General features: G+C 41.6%; 2 long non-coding RNA genes across 6 annotated transcripts; one reads left to right on the top strand and one right to left on the bottom strand.

Annotated features, from left to right (window-relative positions):
- Positions 1-1,245: 1,245 nt before the first annotated feature.
- Positions 1,246-18,116, top strand: LOC122231382. Of its 2 annotated transcripts, none has more exons than XR_006208599.1 (5): positions 1,246-1,497; positions 2,425-2,599; positions 16,269-16,479; positions 17,466-17,554; positions 17,756-18,116. It is a non-coding gene; the product is annotated as an uncharacterized LOC122231382 (long non-coding RNA). The 2 variants fall into 2 exon arrangements; XR_006208598.1 differs by lacking the exon at positions 17,756-18,116 and adding an exon at positions 17,661-17,732.
- LOC122231383 lies at positions 5,802-17,748 on the bottom strand. Of its 4 annotated transcripts, none has more exons than XR_006208601.1 (3): positions 17,632-17,747; positions 16,765-17,122; positions 5,802-5,953 (listed from the first exon to the last, which is right to left on the bottom strand). It is a non-coding gene; the product is annotated as an uncharacterized LOC122231383 (long non-coding RNA). The 4 variants fall into 4 exon arrangements; XR_006208603.1 differs by lacking the exon at positions 5,802-5,953 and adding an exon at positions 11,509-11,847 and having other exon boundaries at positions 17,632-17,748; XR_006208602.1 differs by lacking the exon at positions 5,802-5,953 and adding an exon at positions 16,383-16,470.
- Positions 18,117-19,211: the final 1,095 nt, after the last annotated feature.

Below are 19,211 nucleotides of genomic sequence, written 5' to 3'. Positions count from 1 at the left end.
TGTCCCCCAACACCTAGAGTCCTGCCGATTCTGCTTCCGAGGAAGGCTTGAGAAAGACGGAGAACCGCTCACAATAGAGCCTTGTGGGCTGTAACCTGCCGACGTCTGTGACTGGGATTAAATGGGTGACCCCCTGCCCATTTGCAAGGAGAAAATACTTTCGGAGAGAGGATGCATCCGAATAGGAACTTCCCGGAAGAATCCAGGGTAGCCCCCAGCGTGGGAAAGAGGCACGAGGCAGCAGGAGGAGCAGAAGGCCTTGGACGAGAAAGCTGTTGCTGGGACAGGAAAACAGGCAACGTGACGGAGAAGCTAAGGGAAGTGAAACGGGAGAAGCAGGCGGGGTGAAGTTCGGGAGCACCGTGGAGGCCGGCCCGCAGGCGGGACACCGCTGGTGGGGCAGTGAGGACACCCTGCAGTAGGACGCCGGACGTGGCCAAAAGGGAGCCTGCGGCCACTACAACCGAAGCCGCCTCCGGGTCTCTGCGGGGCTGCACAGGTGGATTTTCTGAGCAGGGCGCTAAGACTTTCGACTTTCGGATGAGGATCGCTTTGAAAAATTCGGAGGCTGAAGAGGGCGTCTTAGGGCCCTCTGTCCTCTTCGCCCGCGAATAAGGGAGAAGCGGCCGTGCACACGGACACGTTGCAGCTAAAGGAGGGCTGACGGCTGCAACTCCGCGAGGGCTGCTCGCGCCTGCGCTCAGCTGCCAGAGGCTGGGGACCTGCCCCCGCCCACAGGCGCCAGCTGTAGCAGGAGGCGCCCCGACCGACCAGCCGATGGCCCCCCGACCTGAGCAGGCAGCCCGGCCGGGCACCCGTCCTTCACGTGCCAATTCAGGCGGGACGCGTGGTCCGCGCAGGTGCGTCGGCGGGCACGCCCCTCCCCCCTTCCGCGCGCTCACCGGCTGTGCTCCCAGTCGCTGCCGCCTTCCTCCTTTCCCCAGGGGCGCGTCCTCCTCTGCGGGGACGGGGCTGTGCCGTCCCCCACACGTCTGCGTCCTGGAAGACGCACTCCGGGATCCCCACCCGTCGGCTCCCACGGGCGAGCCACGCGTCAACAGGCCGGGTGTGAGCGGACAAACGGCCAGCTGTTGGCCATCCTGTCCCGTGCGCACGCTTCGGTTTCAAGGCAGGTGTGCTTAAACCGGACGACTGGGCGAGGACCCCCGAGGGCGCGGGCGTGACCCACGGGGGGGGGGGGGGGGGGGGGGGGGGGGGGGAGGGTTCAATCGAGGGAGGGCACCGAGCAGCACCCAGGGCCACGCGGTACAGACGTTCACTTACACGTTACAACCCCCAGAAAGCGTTTCCTCCACGCATCACCTGAGGACGAGCGTTTGGGTTTTACCGTAAGGAATTCTGACCGCTTGATGACACGAAGGCTCGTGTCCAGACTACCTATCCTCTCTTGAACAGAACTGAAAAAAACAGTGTGGCCGCCGCTTCGCTATCACAAAACGCCACCTGCCGGGAGCGCTGGCATAGCCCCCAACCCTGGTAGGGCTGGGGTTGGGGGGGGGGGGTGGTGGGAGGCAGGGGTAGGGAGCTAGGAGAAATGCAAACCCAACTGTCAGGAAAACGGACTTCTAGCCCCAAGATGATTGCTCAGGATCTGTGTGCTTGGACGAGCCCCTTCGTCTCAGTTTTTCATCTCTAAAATGAGAGTTCTTTTTTTTTTTTTAATTTTTTTTTTTAACGTTTATTTATTTTTGAGACAGAGAGAGACAGAGCATGAACGGGGGAGGGGCAGAGAGAGAGGGAGACACAGAATCTGAAACAGGCTCCAGGCTCTGAGCAGTCAGCACAGAGCCCGACGCGGGGCTCGAACCCACGGACCGCGAGATCGTGACCTGAGCCGAAGTCGGACGCTTAACCGACTGAGCCACCCAGGCGCCCCTAAAATGAGAATTCTAAAACCTGTTTGTTCCATCACCCACTCACTCCCGCCCCCCAGGATTCCTATCAGATCAGGCTGTTAAAAACCTGTAAAATGCAATTCAAGTGAACAGCACTGTTATTCTATAGTCTCATATTTACTCTTAAGATGATTGAGAAAAGCTGAAATCGGTCCCCATTCGTAAGAAGCTAACTCTGAGAAAAGCTGTAAGTAAGTAACACTAAAGGGTCAGTTCGCTGTCCATTGAGACTGAGAGATCCCACAGATTTAATTCTCTGATACCGAAGTGAATTTGATTCTCATCTTACAATACGACCAAACTGCTCCCGCCTGCACTCACTACACTGCAATATCTAGAAAGCAGTATTTTTGATACTTCACCATCGAACTTGAATCCCTATTACCTGGCGCCATAAGGCAATAAAAGTGGCCGTGGGCTTTATCATGGGTCCAAAAAATAGGGGTTTGGCCAGGTAAATACTTATTACGAGCATAGTAACTGACAGATGCTGTGTTGTACTACAAAGGCCACTCAGCTTGGAGACACGGGTTCTGGAACCAGCCCTTCTCAACAGTGAATCTACACATCGAGCCATCACATGTTACGGAATTCGTTGGGCCTTAGTGTCGTTATCTATAAAGTGAAGATAAAAACTGATACTTGGTTAGACTGCGTGGGACACACAAAGTGACAACGTTTGTGTAAGTATTTGCAATACAAACAGCACAAGCAAATGTAAGCTTACTGCAGTACTAGTATCTGTAATAAAACAAGAAGGAAGCTGAGACTCGGTACATCTCAGGGCACCGTGAGTCCCTTCCGTTCTGGAAGAGAATGAAACTAAACCTTCCCCAATGACAGATGAAGACAAAAGGCCTTTCATTCACTTAGAGATCTTGCAAGAAGAAAACGAGGGCAGAGAATGGATGAAGGCACTGGTCATGCATGCTGGCCTCCTGCTGAAGTTATCTGGACCTCTTTTGTCCCCACCCCTAAATCTGAGGTAGAAAGGTTTCATTAAGTCTTTGGTTTAATATTAAAACAAACTTACTGTGAATAGCTTTTATCTTACAAAATATTAACTGTAGCACAGAATGTCACTCAGGACAAAGGGTCAATAGCACTCACGTATTTTGGTACATTAAGCTATGGTGAAAACGTAAATAAATAATACGGCTAAAAGTACATGAAGTCAATCTGAAAAACATCACTCCCAAAGAAACTGATCAAAAAGAAAGAAACAGCAAAGCTAACGCTGATGAACTCAGAGACACAGTGATGATGGCAATGGAGTAAATGCGGCAAGAAGGAACTGATACAAAGCTCTACTAGCATCTGCTTTCACATAGAGATGTTTACCTGTATCTGAGGGTTAGGGACCAGGATGTATCTTTTTATCTATGTGCTGCACTTTATTTTTGTTGGACACTGACATAACAGCACTTTTCCTTATTCTCCATGAACTTTAGATAAGCCATTAAAGGCATCAGTTCATGGCAACATAGGCTTCAAAGATAAACATTTGGAATTTGTTTTAATTGCGTAGGTATCCATCTATCAAACATCCAGATATCTAGAAATATCCAAATTACTGCATATAGAGTTTAACCGGCATGTGATTAAGATGTGGTGGTTGACATGTCCTGGTATTAACCAACAGACCATATGCCCAGTGGCCAGGGCTCCCCAATATCCTTGAAAGATCCGAAAGGCTGACAGAATGAACAATGTGGACAGTGTAACCATTTTTCTTTTCAGAACCATTAACGTGGTCCTATAATTAAACACGTTGAATCAAAAGAGTCTTTACCAATTTCTATCATGAATAAGTATCACAGAAAATTTCTACTTAGCCAGATAGGTATTTATTTTGACAAACTTTGCAGGGGGCAAACATAAAGCTCTTTTAAATTTCAACAACAACACAAAGAAGGTTTGTGTAGATTAATGTTAGTGAAAACTCAGAAAAACGAATTCCTCATAAATCACAAGGTGAACGAGGCATTGGTAAGCAAACCAGTCAGCACAGACAAACGCAGGGGCAGTCAGAAACCTCCTTTGCTAGAACACAGCTCTGAGAATCGGCAAATTCCCTGACTGACATTTTCTTTAGGCTGTATGCAGATGATATCAAAGTTACTGGTTGAGAAGTGAAAAAAATCACAAGTGCTCAGTTATTTGGTGATATGAGGTTAAAGACTGACAGATTTTTCAATTCACATTTTTAAAATGATTATGTCCACACAAAAATCTGAAAGACAAGTTAAAAAATAAGAATAAAAGGTTAACAGCTACTAGGAGCAGACTAAAAGGAAAGTATCTCTGGTTTATCACTGATTTCAATTGTCTTGAAGATGCTATCAGTTAAAGTCTGGATATTTGTAGACATTCATTTTGGGCGAATCAATGTATAGGTTTCAATAAGCCAAATTATTCTAAGTGGATTATCTTTGCCAGGACACAAGTCATGGTCCTGAAAGCATTTTCAATACTTTAATTCTTATTAATGTACCTTTTCCTACAGTAAAGGAAGGAAGGAGGAAATTATAGAGAACTCCGCATTAGCACACAACAAATTTCATTTCCCTGTCATCCAACCCACTGTTGGCCAGGCAATGTCGGTGTTTGCAATGAAATAATCCAAAGCGAATTAGCCTGGACTCTCGGTTGTAAGTAATAGAAAATGACGCTATGAGATGATTTCATCAGCCGTGAGAAAGAGGGAGAACCAGACTCAACAGTAGTAAGAAAAAGGGACAACTGGAGTCAAAACCACAGCACAATGAGACCATTCCCGCTGCCACTGCTGATTATCACAGCCACAGACTGGACTCCACTGCAGAACAGCAGAGCCACAGATGGACTCGGTAGCTGCAAGAGCCACAGACAGACTCCGTGGCTGAATATCGGAGCCACAGACAGACTCTGTGGCTGCGAGAGCCGCAAACTGGACTCCGTGACTGTGATCCCCTAAAGCCAGGTGTTTTCTCTGTCAATACACTCACACATGGTCCCTCCTTTGAGACACCTAACCCTAAATGAAATGGAGATGAGCATAGGGAATTGGTAAGACCACACGCCCGACCTGTTTCTGCACAGCGACCTGGAAAAAAGTACCTGTGTGTTCAGTGTCTGTAGACTCACACAGTGTGGGGAGTTCTCCAACACGGGAAGGACGTCCACCTGCGGGGCAGCTACCCAAGCAAAGAGACCAGTGTTCACAAAAACACATGTGAACTTAGGAAAGGTGTGTGAGATAGAGGACGATGGGCTATGGCATCAGAATAAGTGTTAATTTTGGAATTTCAGCTCCCTATTTCCCAAATTTATAACCTCCAGCGTATTTCCTGTCCTTTCTAAGGATCTACTAGCTTGTAATTCCCCTGAGGGCAAGATCTGTGTCTGACTTGTTTGGGTGGTATTTCCCACCAGAGGACAAAGCCTGGCCACAAGCCAAAGTTCTAAAACACTTCTTGAATGAACAAAAAGGACAAAGTCCACTATGGAATGCTGACAACAGCATATGTCATGTGTCCTAAACCCTTACACGTTTTGTGTGTGTGATTATTTGACACGGATTGCACACCTACCCGACTAAGCTCTGTGAAATCAGGGTCAATGAGTCTAATTTCTGACTGACTGTACTGTGCAGAGTATAGGGTCTGACACTTAGTAAGGGCTAAATAACAGGTGAGTGGGTGAAACTCTGGATATTTTTCGCACCTGCAAATGTGATACAGTATCCTATTTGTTTGGGGGTTTAATGAAAATATCTAAAGGTATTCTTCCAGAGTGAGTGATCACTGTTGTTGTTTCTTTTCTGGACAAAACAAACTCCAGAGTCACAGTTAGTTATAAAGTTCTAAACCATAATTGTCTCAGGCAACAGAAAATGGTGTGCCATTGTATTTATTTATCTATTTGGCTCTCATTCATTGATGTTCTCGCCTCCTTGTACCTGCTGAGAGCCCCTCTGGTCCAGGGAACGTGCTTCAGGTTTTATTTCATCAAAGTCAGCATCCTCCAATTTCCAACCCACAGAGCAGGTTCATTTTCTTGAAAAAAATTCGTAAATGAGGGCATGGCTATGTGATACTGGACTTTTGTTATTTCCAAGACCACAAGAGTTGTCTCATACCATGTAAGAAATGAACATATTAAAAATATTATAAACAAGACCCTCACCCCAGCTTCTTCGTCCTATATCCGTGTTTGCCGGTAAGGCGCCGGCAGTAATGCGTGCTTCTAACTGCTGAGCACACATGCTCAAATAAGAACATTTTATTTTGAAAAAGAAAAGTCATTTTGATAAAAACTGATAAAATCAGGCCTCAGGAGCAACAATAAAATGCAACCCAGTGACAGATGGTTCTGGCACAACGGTGAGGGGCAGGGTTGCCGGATAATGCTTCCTAGGCACAGCTAAGAAACCCAAATAAGGAGAACAAGGATAAGGAGCAGATAAAAACATGTATTTGTGTATGCAACTAATATATACATTTTTTTAAAGCACGAAAATTTCTGAAAAGAGGCACACATTAAATGTCAATACTGAAAGGGTTTAGTGAAAGACCAGTAAAAGGAACAAGCGATTTCATCTGTGTATGTCATCATGACGTTTCGATACCACGTGGAATAGAGATAATCTTAAAAGCATGAGGTGGTGGGTCAGGAGCTGGGCATGTGACAGGGTCAGAAGCAACACGAAATTAGACTGCGGAACAGCAAGTCTGCTTCCTAGAGTAAAATGGAGAAACACCCTCTGAATTCTGCGGAAAATTCATTTTTAGCCCAGCGTGCAGGGTCATGACTGAATTCCATCGAACCGTGCGACAGATCACAGACATTTAAAAATAACCAAAGATTTAACAGTTAATCTTCCAGGTACCCTTTCCAAGGGAGTTTTACAAAAGGCGCTCGTGGAAAGTAAAGCAAGAGGAAGGTACGGGATCCAGAAAAGAGGCCTCACGTGATGAAGGATGGCTAAAGAGGGTCCCAGGGTACCTGCCCTGCAGCAGGTGACAAGTGACCGGTCCAGACCGCAGCAGGAGGGAAGACAGGAGGAGGAGGAGCAGGAGGAGGAGGAAAACCAGGAGTTTAAAAACGACAAGCCAGATGTGTGATGTGGTATGTTCTAGCGCTGTAAAAATTAGGGCTTGTGTGGAAAATCATCGCTTCTGGGAAAAGTGATGGAAGATAAATAGATAATTATGTAAATAAAAGCTATAAGGCAATAATTAAATATGAGGAAAAATAATATGAGTAAAGAATACATCATCTATACTTTTGGCCTCATCAGTGAAAACATACATATGTATTTACCTACACAGAATAGTGTAAGAGCCTGCTACTGGTTTCACTAATTATACTGCAATTATGTTGGGAAAATAAAAGCAGGGAAATAAGGAGGAAATTACATAAGGAAGTTAAAGGAGAACCAGTAATCTCTACCAAAATTGAAACTTCTGAAGAGTTTCTAAAGATAAAGAATACCCAATGGGAAGAGGTTAGTCTCTTCAACAAATGGTGTTGGGAAAACTGGACAGCAACATGCAGAAGAATGAAACTGGACCACTTTCTTACACCATACATAAAAATAAATTCAAGCTGGATTAAAGACCTAAATGTGACACCTGAAACCATGAAAATCCTAGAGGAGAGCACAGACAGTAATTTCTCTGACTGTAGCAACTTCTTCCTAGGCATGTCTCCTAAGGCAAGGGAAACAAAAGCAATAATAAACTATTGGGACTACATCAAAATAAAAAGCTTCTGCACAGCAAAAGAAACAATCAACAAAACTAAAAGGCAACGTATGGGAGAAGATATTTGTAAATAATATATCTGATAAAGGGTTAGTATCTAAAATATATAAAGAACTTATACAACTCAACACACAAAACCCAAATAATCCAGATATCCAGATATCCGGAAGACACATGAAAAGATGTTCAACATCACTCATCATCAAGAAAAGGCAAATCAAAACTACAATAATATATCACCACATACCTGTTGGAATGGCTAAAATCAACAATGTAATCAATAACAAGTGTTGGTAAAGATGTTGACAAAAAAAGAATCCTCATGCACTGTGGGTGTGAATGCAAACTGGTCCAGACACTGTGGAAAACAGTATGAACATTCCTCAAAAAGTTAAAAATGGAACTAACCCTATGATCCAGTATTGCCACTACTGGGTATTTAGCCAAAGAATACAAAAACACTAACTCAAAGGGATACATGCACCCTTATGTTAATAGTAGCATTATTTACAATAGCCAGATATCGAAACAGCCCAAGTGTCCCCTGACTGGTGAATGGATAAAGAAGATGTGATTTATACACACACACATACAATATATATACATACAGACACATACACACACATACACACACACATATATTACTCAGCCATAAAAAAAGAATGAAATCTTGCCATTTGCAATGACATGGATGGAGCTAGAGAGTATTCTGCTAAGCGAAATTAATCACAGCAAGACACATATACAATTTCACTCATATGTGGAATTTAAGAAACAAAACAAATGAGCAGAGTGGATAAAAGAGGGAGCATGAGGCAAACCAACAAACAGACTCTTAACCATGGAGACCACAGTGATGGTCACTGAAGGGGAGGTGGGTGGGGAACGGGTGAAATTTGTTGTGATGAGCACCGGGTGATGTAATGAAGTGTAGAATCACTATGTTGTACACCTGAAACAAATATTACACTCTATGTTAACTGGAATTTAAATAAACACTTAAACAAACAAAAAGAATTCTACAGATATACCTTCCAGGGGCACCTAGGTGGCTCAGTCAGTTAAGCATCTGACTTCGGCTCAGGTCATGATCTCACAGTTTGTGGGTTTGAGCCCCGTGTCAGGCTATGTGCTGACAGCCCAGAGCCTAGAGCCTGCTTGAGATTCTGTGTCTCCCTCTCTCTCTGCTCCTCCCCCACCCTCACTCTGTCTCTCAAAACTAAATAATAAAAAAAAATTTTTTTTAAAGATATACCATCCAGAAATATGAATACAACTATCAGAAAAAATAGATGGAAGAATCAAAAGTGACTGTCATTAGAGAGAGGAATTTGGAAGACAAGTGAGGGTGGCTGTGGAAAATCTGGTTTTGAGTATGAGGTTTATAGAGCTATTTACTATTTCTATCTAAACAATATGGCATTATTACTTAGGACATAGTAACTATAAAAGATAAATGAAACAATAGGCTTGGGGTGCTGGGTGGCTCAGTAGATTAAGCATCCAACTCTTGATCTCGATTTAGGTCATGATCTCAGGGTCGTGAGATTGAGCCCCACATTCGGCTCTGTGCTGACAGCATGGAGTCGGCTTGGGATTCTGTATCTTTCGCCCCCTCTTCTGTCAAAATAAATAAACAAGAAGGAAAGAAAGAGAGAGACAGAGAGAGAGACAGAGAGAGAAAGAAAGAAAGAAAGAAAGAAAGAAAGAAAGAAAGAAAGAAAGAAAGAAAGAAAGAAAGAAAGAAAGAAAACAAACAAACAACAGGCTCCAGAAAGGCCAAAAAGAAATGCAATAAAATAAGAAAAGTCAAGACGCAATATTGGACATGAAGAGAAAAATTTATGCTTATAAATATGTATAATAATTTATATTTATAATACAAAGATGTATCTAGAAAATCTCTATGCCAGTCAAGTGAACAATTCTTTCACTTAATAAAAGCGTTCAGTAAGCAAATACAGGATAAGCATATAACACTGAGCAGCTTCCCTACAGACCCCCAGAAGGTATCATGGTACGCGGGCTGCCTCTGCCACCCAACCCTCCCCCACTGCCTACAGACACCCCCAGTTCCACGGAGGGAAGCACTTCACCAGGAAATACAGTGTTTGTGGGAAATAATCCCAGGAGTCCAACTCCGTCTGTGGAAGTCAGAAGGACGTAAATCTTTCCCTCCCAACTCCTTGGAGTACAGAGGACACATATCCTGCCTCAGCTCCACCCCCCTGGCCTCTCCAGGATCTTTCACGTCCAGCTCACGACTCAAGTTCACACAGAACGACTGGACCGGATCTACTGCAGCGGCAGAGATCCTGGCTTGTGCTTGGCTGGTTCAGTGTCACCGTATTTCCTTTTTCTCAGCACTCTGGAAGTGCTTCACTATCCCCTACTGAAAAGCTTCCTGGTGCCTACTTGTGAGCCTCCCAATATCTTTGGAAAAAGTCTTTATTGCCTATTTTTGTCCAGAGAATGTTGTTGCTTGCAACTAGAATCCTAACTGATACGAGCACCTGGGGATAAACACAACGAGAAATTGTTACGAGGTATGTAGTAAAATGCCAAAGCCTTACTGAAGAAGATAAAGAAGGCTCAATAATAATAATAAATTACCAGAGAAGTCGAATGTCCAAGTATCTGTCTAAATTCAGTACAATTTCTGAATTCAGAAAATTTCTCAAAAAAATTCAGAAAATTTCTCAAAGACAGTTTACAGAACCTGACGTGATTCTCAAGTTCATCGGGAAATAAAATGCTCAAGAATGCACAGGATAACTTTCAAAAGGAAGGACGATGATAAAGCTATCGTATTGTTACAGGGAAACACAAGTCCATGGAAGTAAGGAGTCTATAATCATAACCTTATTAACGAAGGTGGGAGAATTCCAAATCACTGGAAGAAACAGACAAGCAATATTTAGGAACTTCTATTACTTATTCGTACCAGAAAGGAAAGCAATTCTTCGAGATCTACAGAGCCAATGTAGGAAAATATTCTTCCACATGAAATGAAAAAGGACACAGTAAGTTAGATATAAAAATCAAAAGCCGTAAGGAAGAAAGACTGGCATTAACTTCTGGAGGAGGAAAAGCACCAGTGTCAAAATTAAAGGATAAATGATAATTTGAAAGTATTTAATATTCGATCAAAATTAACACCCAGAATATATATTAACCTTCTATATATTAAGAAAAAAACATACCTAGAAATTAGATTATATGAACAAGATTTCCAAGAATCAATACAAAACACATGGAAGGAAGTATAAATATGATCAATACTGATAGAAGTGAGAAAGTGCAAGTTACAATGGCTCAAAATACTTCTTTTTGTGTCCTCTACTTTGGAAACAATTCAAAACTTCAGACAAACAATACTGGAAACATTGAAGAGAAACAAGTACACAAAAGAATTGGAGGGAAAGTGCAACTCATATCCAGGAGGATATGCTGCCATGTTTTATGGAAAGTTTTTGAATCAAGTAATTCAAATTCCAGTTTTCTATCATTCAGAAATTATCTTATATTTGCATATATAATAGCATTTATGAAACAATATTTTAAAAACTGAAAACCTGGAGGGTCACCTGGGGGCTCAGTTAGTTCACTGTCCAACTTCAGCTCAGGTCATGATCTCAAAGATCGTGAATTCAAGCCCCGTGTCGGGCTCTGTGCTGACAGCTCAGAGCCTGAAGCCTGCTTCAGATTCTATGTCTCCCTCTTTCTCTGCCCCTGCCCTGCTCACACTCTGCCTTTCAAAAAAAAAATTAAAAAATTAAAAAAAAAAACACTTAAAAAACTGAAAACGTGGAAATAATTTAATATTCATTGATAGAGCACTGGTTTAAAAGATTGGTGCCACACTGGAACAGAACTGATTGGGAGAAAATGCATCCAGAATTTGGTGACCGGTTCAAGGCCAGAGGTCAGATTCCTGGAGAGACAGATGCAGGCCCCTGGTACTCAGGTTACAACCTGGATGAATAGAAGTGTCTGCTTCTCCTTGGCCTAATCAAGGGCTCCAGCCAGAGAGGATGGCAGAAACTCCATTTCCAGCACTGTGCCACCGTTTCTGCACCCCAAAGAAAGGGAGGAGTGTGCGTTGTTCATGGCCATGACTTCCCTGAAGCACCGGGCTGCAGAGCACTTCTCCCGCAAGCAGTCGGCTCTGCCGGGAAGCTGGCCTGCAAAGGATCAGCTTTGTGCAAGGGGCAAAAAGCCAAGAGTTATTTTCACAATTCTGTGATCTGACAGTGAAACTACTGGCAGCCTGAAACCACCAAGAGTGAGATGATTTCCACCTTGCAAGTCCGTAAAGGTAGAGATCAGGGCTTTAGTGTTCTTTCCCCAATGAGGCGGTGGTTACACATTTCCCAGCACAACACTGCTTTTATTTCTAGCTTCTCATTGTGAAACATTATATAAACATTTACAAGAATGAGGCAGAGCTATCTGTACCAAAAAGAAATAAATTTACGACAAGAAGTCATTTCGAGGACATAACAATTCCATGAAGAACCATGTTTATAGAATAGGATCTTTGTGGAAAAGAAAAGCTTCTATGAATGTGCACATATGTAAATATATAGAATAAAAGCTGCAGGAATTCACATAAAATAGCCAAGCAAGGTTGGCTGTGTGGATCACGGTGGGGTTGGGGTTTGCTTCTCTAAACATCTCTCTACATAGAATATATAACCTACGATAGAGACTACTTTCAAAATCTGTAATAAGATAATGTCAATATGCTTGTATAACATATTTAAATACTAAAGCTAAATAATAAAGAATAAGGAAATATTTGCCAAACATCCAATGTATTAATAGTTTCAATATGCAAAACTTTCTGATAAAGAATAAAATTAAGAAAGACAGCAATGAATAAATTATACTAATACAGAGGAAGGGCACACAAAATAGTAATTTACCTTCGTGGCAAATGATCATAAACAGAAAAAGAAGAAAATAAAAATAAAGTGTTCAAGCATTCAAAAAATTTCAAATTTAAATATTATTGTTGGACATAAAAACATATATTACAGGTACAGTTACATAGAAACTTGCCCATAGTGCCATTACAATAACTAATTGTGGGGCACATGGGTGACTCAGTCAGTTGAGCGTCCGACTTTCGCTCAGGTCATAATCTTACAGTTCATGAGTTTAAGCCCCACATCAGGCTCTGTGCTGACAGCTCAGAGCCTGGAGCCTGCTTCACATTCTGGGTCTCCTTCTCTCTCTGCCCCTCCCCCACTCATGCTCTTTCTCTCTCTCAAAAATAAAACAAAAACATTAAAAAAAATTTTAGAATATGGGGCGCCTGGATGGCTCAGTCAGTTGAGGGGCTGACTTCAGCTCAGGTCATGATCTCATGGTTTGTGGGTTCGAGCCCCATGTCGGGCTCTGTGCTCGTCGGGTTCAGCTTTGAGCCTGGAGCCTGTTTCAGATTCTATGTCTCCCTCTCTCTCTGCCCCTAACCCACTCGCATTCTGTCTCTGTCTCTCTCAAAAATAAATAAACATTAAAAAAAATTTTTTTAATTTTAGAATAATTGATATATTTCCTAAAATAATGTTTTCAGTATGTATTGAGAGTCATTAATATCATTACAATTTTTAGCCAAGGTTTTACAGATTTCTGAATATACATTAAGGAAATAGTCACAGATTCAAAAAGCATTTTTGATTAAATATTGTCATTATAGTTTAGACAACTGAAATAATGGATATTCAAAATATACAATAAAGGGCACTAAAAGCATCCTGTAAATCCCTCACTTATTAAGTTATACTTAGGGGTGCCTGGGTGGCTCAGTCAGTTGAGCGTCTGACTCTTGCTTTCAGTTCAGGTCATGATCATGATCTCATACTTGTAAGATTCAGCTCTGCATCAGGCTCCGTGCTGACAGTGTGGAGCCTTCTTGGGATTATCTCCCTCTCTTTCTCTCCCTCTCCCTCTCTCTCTCAATCTCTCCTACCCTCACTCCCTTTTTCTGCCCCTCACCCCCCCATACACACACTCTCTCGCTCTCTGTCAAACAAAAAACCAAAGTTATATTTACATTCATTTTATTTTTAAAAAGTTGAGACGAGGGGCTACCTGGCTGGCTCAGTTGGTAGCACGTGCAATGCTTGATCTTGGGACTGTGAGTTTGAGCCCCACATTGGGTGTAGAGATTACTTTTAAAACATGTGAAGATTAGACTGGGCAATTTTTATTTGGCAGGGCATAATAAATGACAGCTACTGCTAGTTTTTTTAATGTTCAAAATAAAAAATAAAATTAAAAAGCGAGGTGTATAACGTGATATACTTGCCTTAACCCCTTCCCCTACTTTTTCCTTACCTAGCTTTCACTTATCATTCAGGATCAACCTGAATGTCACTTTCCTAGAGGAGCTTTGTCTGGCCTCTCTCCACCCAAATTCCCTCTGTTATATATTCAGAGGACACACTGTTCTTCTTCCTTGCAATTATAGTTATCATTTATTATTTTCAAGTTATTTAATGGTAACTTTCACAAGAAACACAAAATATAAATACAAAAGGGGCTATTTGTCTTACATTTAATGTATGTCCAGCATCTAAAACTTGTGAATACTCCAGAATAGGTTGAGAAAATGAATACAAATGATTGATAGATTTAATGGTTGCTTGATTGATATTAAAAATAAAAAACAGGGGCACCTGGGTGGCTCAGTTGGTTGAGCGTCCAACTTCGGCTCAGGTCATGACTCGTGGTCTTCTGAGTTTGAGCCCCTGGTCAGGCTCTGTGCTGACAGCTCAGAGCCTGGAGCCTGCTTCTGATTCTATGTCTCCCTCTCTCTCTGCCCCTCCCCCACTCATGCTCTGTCTCTCTCTGTCTCAGAAATCAACATTAAAAAAAAATTTAAAAATAAAAAACAAAAGAAAATTTTCCAAAACGGTACTAGTGGGTTATTTAAACGTTGAGATCATACACATTTTTGTAGTCACATCTAAGTCTTTATGTACTTATTTTACGAGTTTTATAAAGTGATTTTTTTATCAACTATATAATCAGAAAATCAATTATTATTTTGAAAATTGTGGCAACAGGAGTTAATAATTTAACAGAAAAATAAATAATGGAAAAAATAATTTAGTGGAATTTTCCAAATCATTACTAGCTAAAGTAGAAACTGAATCGAAAACTGAAGGAATTTATCCAAAATAATCTGAATGCACATAAATCTAAACATAATCCTTCCATTTCAGTACATATTGTTAAAAGTAAAAATTTTATCTATAATGTAGCTTTTAAGTGAAAATACAAGTTATATTTTTGACACAGGAATCAATAATCTAGTTTCCACTCCTGGTTTTGCCACTAATTTTTGGTCAACAGTAAATTTACCTCTCAGAGCCCAAGTATTTGTAATCTGTGAGAATACTGGATTATAGTTTTCTACCTTTAGCATCTCAGCTTTTCCCAACTTTCCAGATTCACAGAAGGCATTGCCTGAGTTCAGGAACAGACTTTGGACGATCCCCTTTATAGATTCTCCAATCGCCCACATGCGTGTTTGTAATGGCGGCAGGTGGGGGGAGAGTAAGGACGAAGTTCATGTGACTCATCGGGGCTCATTAAAGGACTAAACATGACAGGACCTGACATTCCCAGGTTCCCACCAAGTAGACAGGCTGACAAATCAGACAACTTATGATTATAGTCTCCGTAAGTGAGTAGGTACAGCTTTGAACTTGAGATAGACAGCAGCGGCTTTGTGACTTCACGGACTTAAATTACTTTCAGGGAGGCTGGCAATCCAAAAGAAAGACAAATGCTGACTTAAACAGATACAATGTCTCCATGTTGTTTCTCTGTTGTTTCTCTGTTGACTGCTAGAGCAGTCTAGCTTCGTCATAAGGCAGATGGAATTATGTGCGGTATGATGTTCTAAAGCAGCAATACTAAAAACGGCCTTAAATTTCCCAGATGAGCACACAGGTAATCTCTTAAAAGAAATCTACTTTCACACACTACACAGTTGACTCCATTCACATTTTGCTTCATATTTATTTTTCTCCAAAGGAAACCTCTACAGCTTACCGAAGATAATCACAACCCAACTCAAGTAAAACCTTAGCTTATCGACTGACCTCAAGGATCACCCACAGATCCTCACTGTCTGGCAAACACATCCCTGTTTTCTATTCTTGAAGATAACTTTAGCTAATTTGCAGCTTCTCTTGCAACTCTGCTAATACAATCAGGATTCTCTTCTACTCTCTATCATCAGAATTCTAAAATAACTCTTAAAATGTTTTTTAAAATATTACACTCCGCAGTCAGTTACAGTAGGAAGATCACTGGTAATTGAAACATTAATGGATCTCGAGTTTTTAATTTCTAAAATAAACCTATTCTGGGGGGAAAAATGACTAGCCCAAGAAAGCCTAAATACCTACTAACGAAAAGAATCCATTTTAAAGCTAGTTTAGAAAGACCACATGTGACTAAGGAAGTACAGAAGGATCCCTGGAGAACTCGTGAAGATCTGTGAAATGGAATACCAGGTAAATGTTCTTACTGAAATTTGGTAATAATGAAAAACATCGTTTTTGTTTGTTTGTTTGTTTTTAAGTTAAGGCGCCATCATATCCCCAGTGTATTCTGAAGTCAAGAACTTAACAAGAAGGATGACCAGGTTGCAGATTTTTCCACAAGCTTACCATACAGCTAAAGGGACAAGAGTAATCGTCAGTGTGATATTGTTCAGTAACATCATTCCTTTTACAGAGAGGAAGGCCATATCTCCAGGCCTTCGGGTAGAAATCCTTCGTCTTCTTCCTCAGGTAGGAAAAGACAGGGTCCTAGTTTTTATTTGTTATTTCCTTTACTACTTTTTCCCTGTGACTATCTAATGTTTTAGAAGATATGTATATTTATTGGTCACTGTTGATGGATTAGAAATATCAATTAAATTGAAATACTCTACATATTCATTATTAAAAATTAATGTCCACAGTAAAATATAGTGTTCTTAATTTCATATTTATAAAAATATGAGTAATCAACTTATTTTTAAATAAAGCAGTGGCCACTTTGAAAATCTCTTCTAAGTAAGTAATTCTACTCACCTGGTGACATATTCTTACTGACGAGAGTGCATGTGATTAAAAGCGTAGATATAAATACCGGTAAGACTGTCTTCCATTCAGTCCTATTTTCTCCCCTTCAGGCCAGTTCTCAGTGTCTGTCAGCTTCTGCGTAGCCATTCATTTCCATTAAACCCCTGGCCTCCCACTGAATCAATGTGTGTATATAGATGTTATTCCAGAGTCTCTTGGAACATAATTTGTTCCCTAAGAGTAATGGGTATTATGATTTGAATGTCTGTGCCCTCCCCCAATCCGTATGTTGGAAGTTCAACCCCCCAGTGTGGCAGTATTACAAAGTGAGGCCGTTGAGAGACACATAGCTGGCGCTCTTTCTGACCTGAGGATACACGGAGAATGCAGCCGTTTGCAACTTGGAAGATGGTCTTAACTAGTACCTGACCCGGCTGGCCGGCATCAAGACTTCAGATTTCCAAACCCCAGGATTCTGAAAACTAAATGCCTGCTGTGGATAAACTACCCAGTTTATGGTATTTGGGGACGGCAGACTGAGCTAAGACAGTAATAAGCCTTCCAAGTATTATTGCCCCTATTAATAGAGCTAACGTTTGTTGAACATTTGTTAAATATCAGGCTCTATGCTAAGTGCTTTACGTGCAATTACTCTTTTAATCTCCTTTACAACTCTACAAAATAGGATCTATTATTATCCCACATTACAGATAAGAAATGGATCTTAGGTCACACAGCGGCCAAGTCATCGCACAGAGACTCAAACTAATCCCGGAAGACTATGTGAAACCACCCCCAGGTACTGGGACTCTAACCACTGCTTTCTCCCTTTCCTGTTTCAGCAAAGGGATACGGGCTTCTGTTTGTTTGTTTTACCTGTATTTTTTAACTTCTGTTTCCTTCAGAAAGGGACCTCATTTTGCCTAAGGGAGGACCTGAATTACAAAAAGGTTAGCATCACATGAGAGACTGTAAGTCATTTCACTAAATGTGCATTCAGTCCACAGATCTTATGACTCATATATATCCAGACACAGAAGGACTGTGACACAACTGTGACATCTCTGTTTCCCTGGAAATAAACTGAAACCAGAAGGCACGGAGAAGAGCATTATGTCTTGGTTTTGTTAGCTCCTCCCAGAAATACTCTGAATGAAAAAGAATTCTCTGCCATAGGGAGAACAGCAGAACAGGAGCAGAAAATATTTATGATCTATTTTCTTTTTCCAATTTCACCCAAAAAATCAACCTGTGCAACACACGTACCCTGGTGTTGGTCCACTTGTACCAACTTGGACTGGTTTGTGGGGCAAATGCAGCAGATTCACACAAACTTACAGACACAGAACGAACTGCAGGAAGAAAAGGAAGCTGACAGAGGAAACAGATTTTTTTTTAAAGAGTATTTCACTGCCCTATTCTTATATGCTTTTTTTTTAAATTTTTTTTAACGTTTATTTTTGAGGCAGAGAGAGACAGAGCGTGAACAGGGGAGGGTCAGAGAGAGAGGGAGACACAGAATCGGAAGCAGGCTCCAGGCTCCGAGCTGTCAGCACAGAGCCCAACGCGGGGCTCGAACTCACGGACCGCGAGATCGTGACCTGAGCCGAAGTCGGAAGCTCAACCGACTGAGCCACCCAGGCACCCCTATATGCTTTTAATAAGAATGTTAGCTGTAATTAGGATCTCCCCTTATCAAGAAATCATAGTTTACAACAGAGGCTGGCACAACTCTTCCTTAAAAAGAGACAGAATACACATTTTAGGCTTTGAAGGCTAACTGGTTTCTATCACAACTGTTCCATTCTGCCATTTTATCACAACAGTAGCCACAGACTTAAACAAATGGGAATGACGGTATTCCGAAAAAACCACATTAAAACAAAACGAAACAAAACAAAAACTAGCAACCAGGCTGTTGGCCATAGTTCGAAATCCCTGGTCTAGAAGACAGAGATTCAGAAATACAAATACTTCTTATAAAATGACCTGAAACTGTTATATAATGGAATCTTAAAAGATCACACTAGAAAGCTTGTCAAAATGATTTGAGGAAGTATGTGCTAATATTCTTCCTGTTATTTATGGGTAAAAACACCATAAAACAAACAACGCACTTGATAGCTTGAGACAGTAAGATCCAATCAAGAACGAGATGTTTTTATCCGTGTCAAGACGGTACAGTCGGTGAGCCTGAGCTCTGTGGCAGCATAAGCAAAATTCCATGAAAACCCATATCCACATAGAAAGATATTAAGTGAATTTGAGACCATTTCAGAATCTTGAATGTGTGATGCTCATGGAGAATCTCCAAGCTCTTCACTGAGATCCTTGCAGACACATGTCCCATATCCACTCTAGCTATTCCTTGTTCCAACTTTTAAGGAAGTTTGTTTGTTTTCACAGGATGAGAGAGAATGGGAAAGGGGCAGGGAGGGAGGGAGGGAGGGAGGGAG

This window comes from Panthera tigris, chromosome D1 (genome assembly GCF_018350195.1).
Source record: "Panthera tigris isolate Pti1 chromosome D1, P.tigris_Pti1_mat1.1, whole genome shotgun sequence".
Classification (NCBI taxonomy): Eukaryota; Metazoa; Chordata; class Mammalia; order Carnivora; family Felidae; genus Panthera; species Panthera tigris.
Note: the sequence above shows the minus strand (reverse complement) of the source record. Positions and strands in the feature narration are given on the sequence as shown.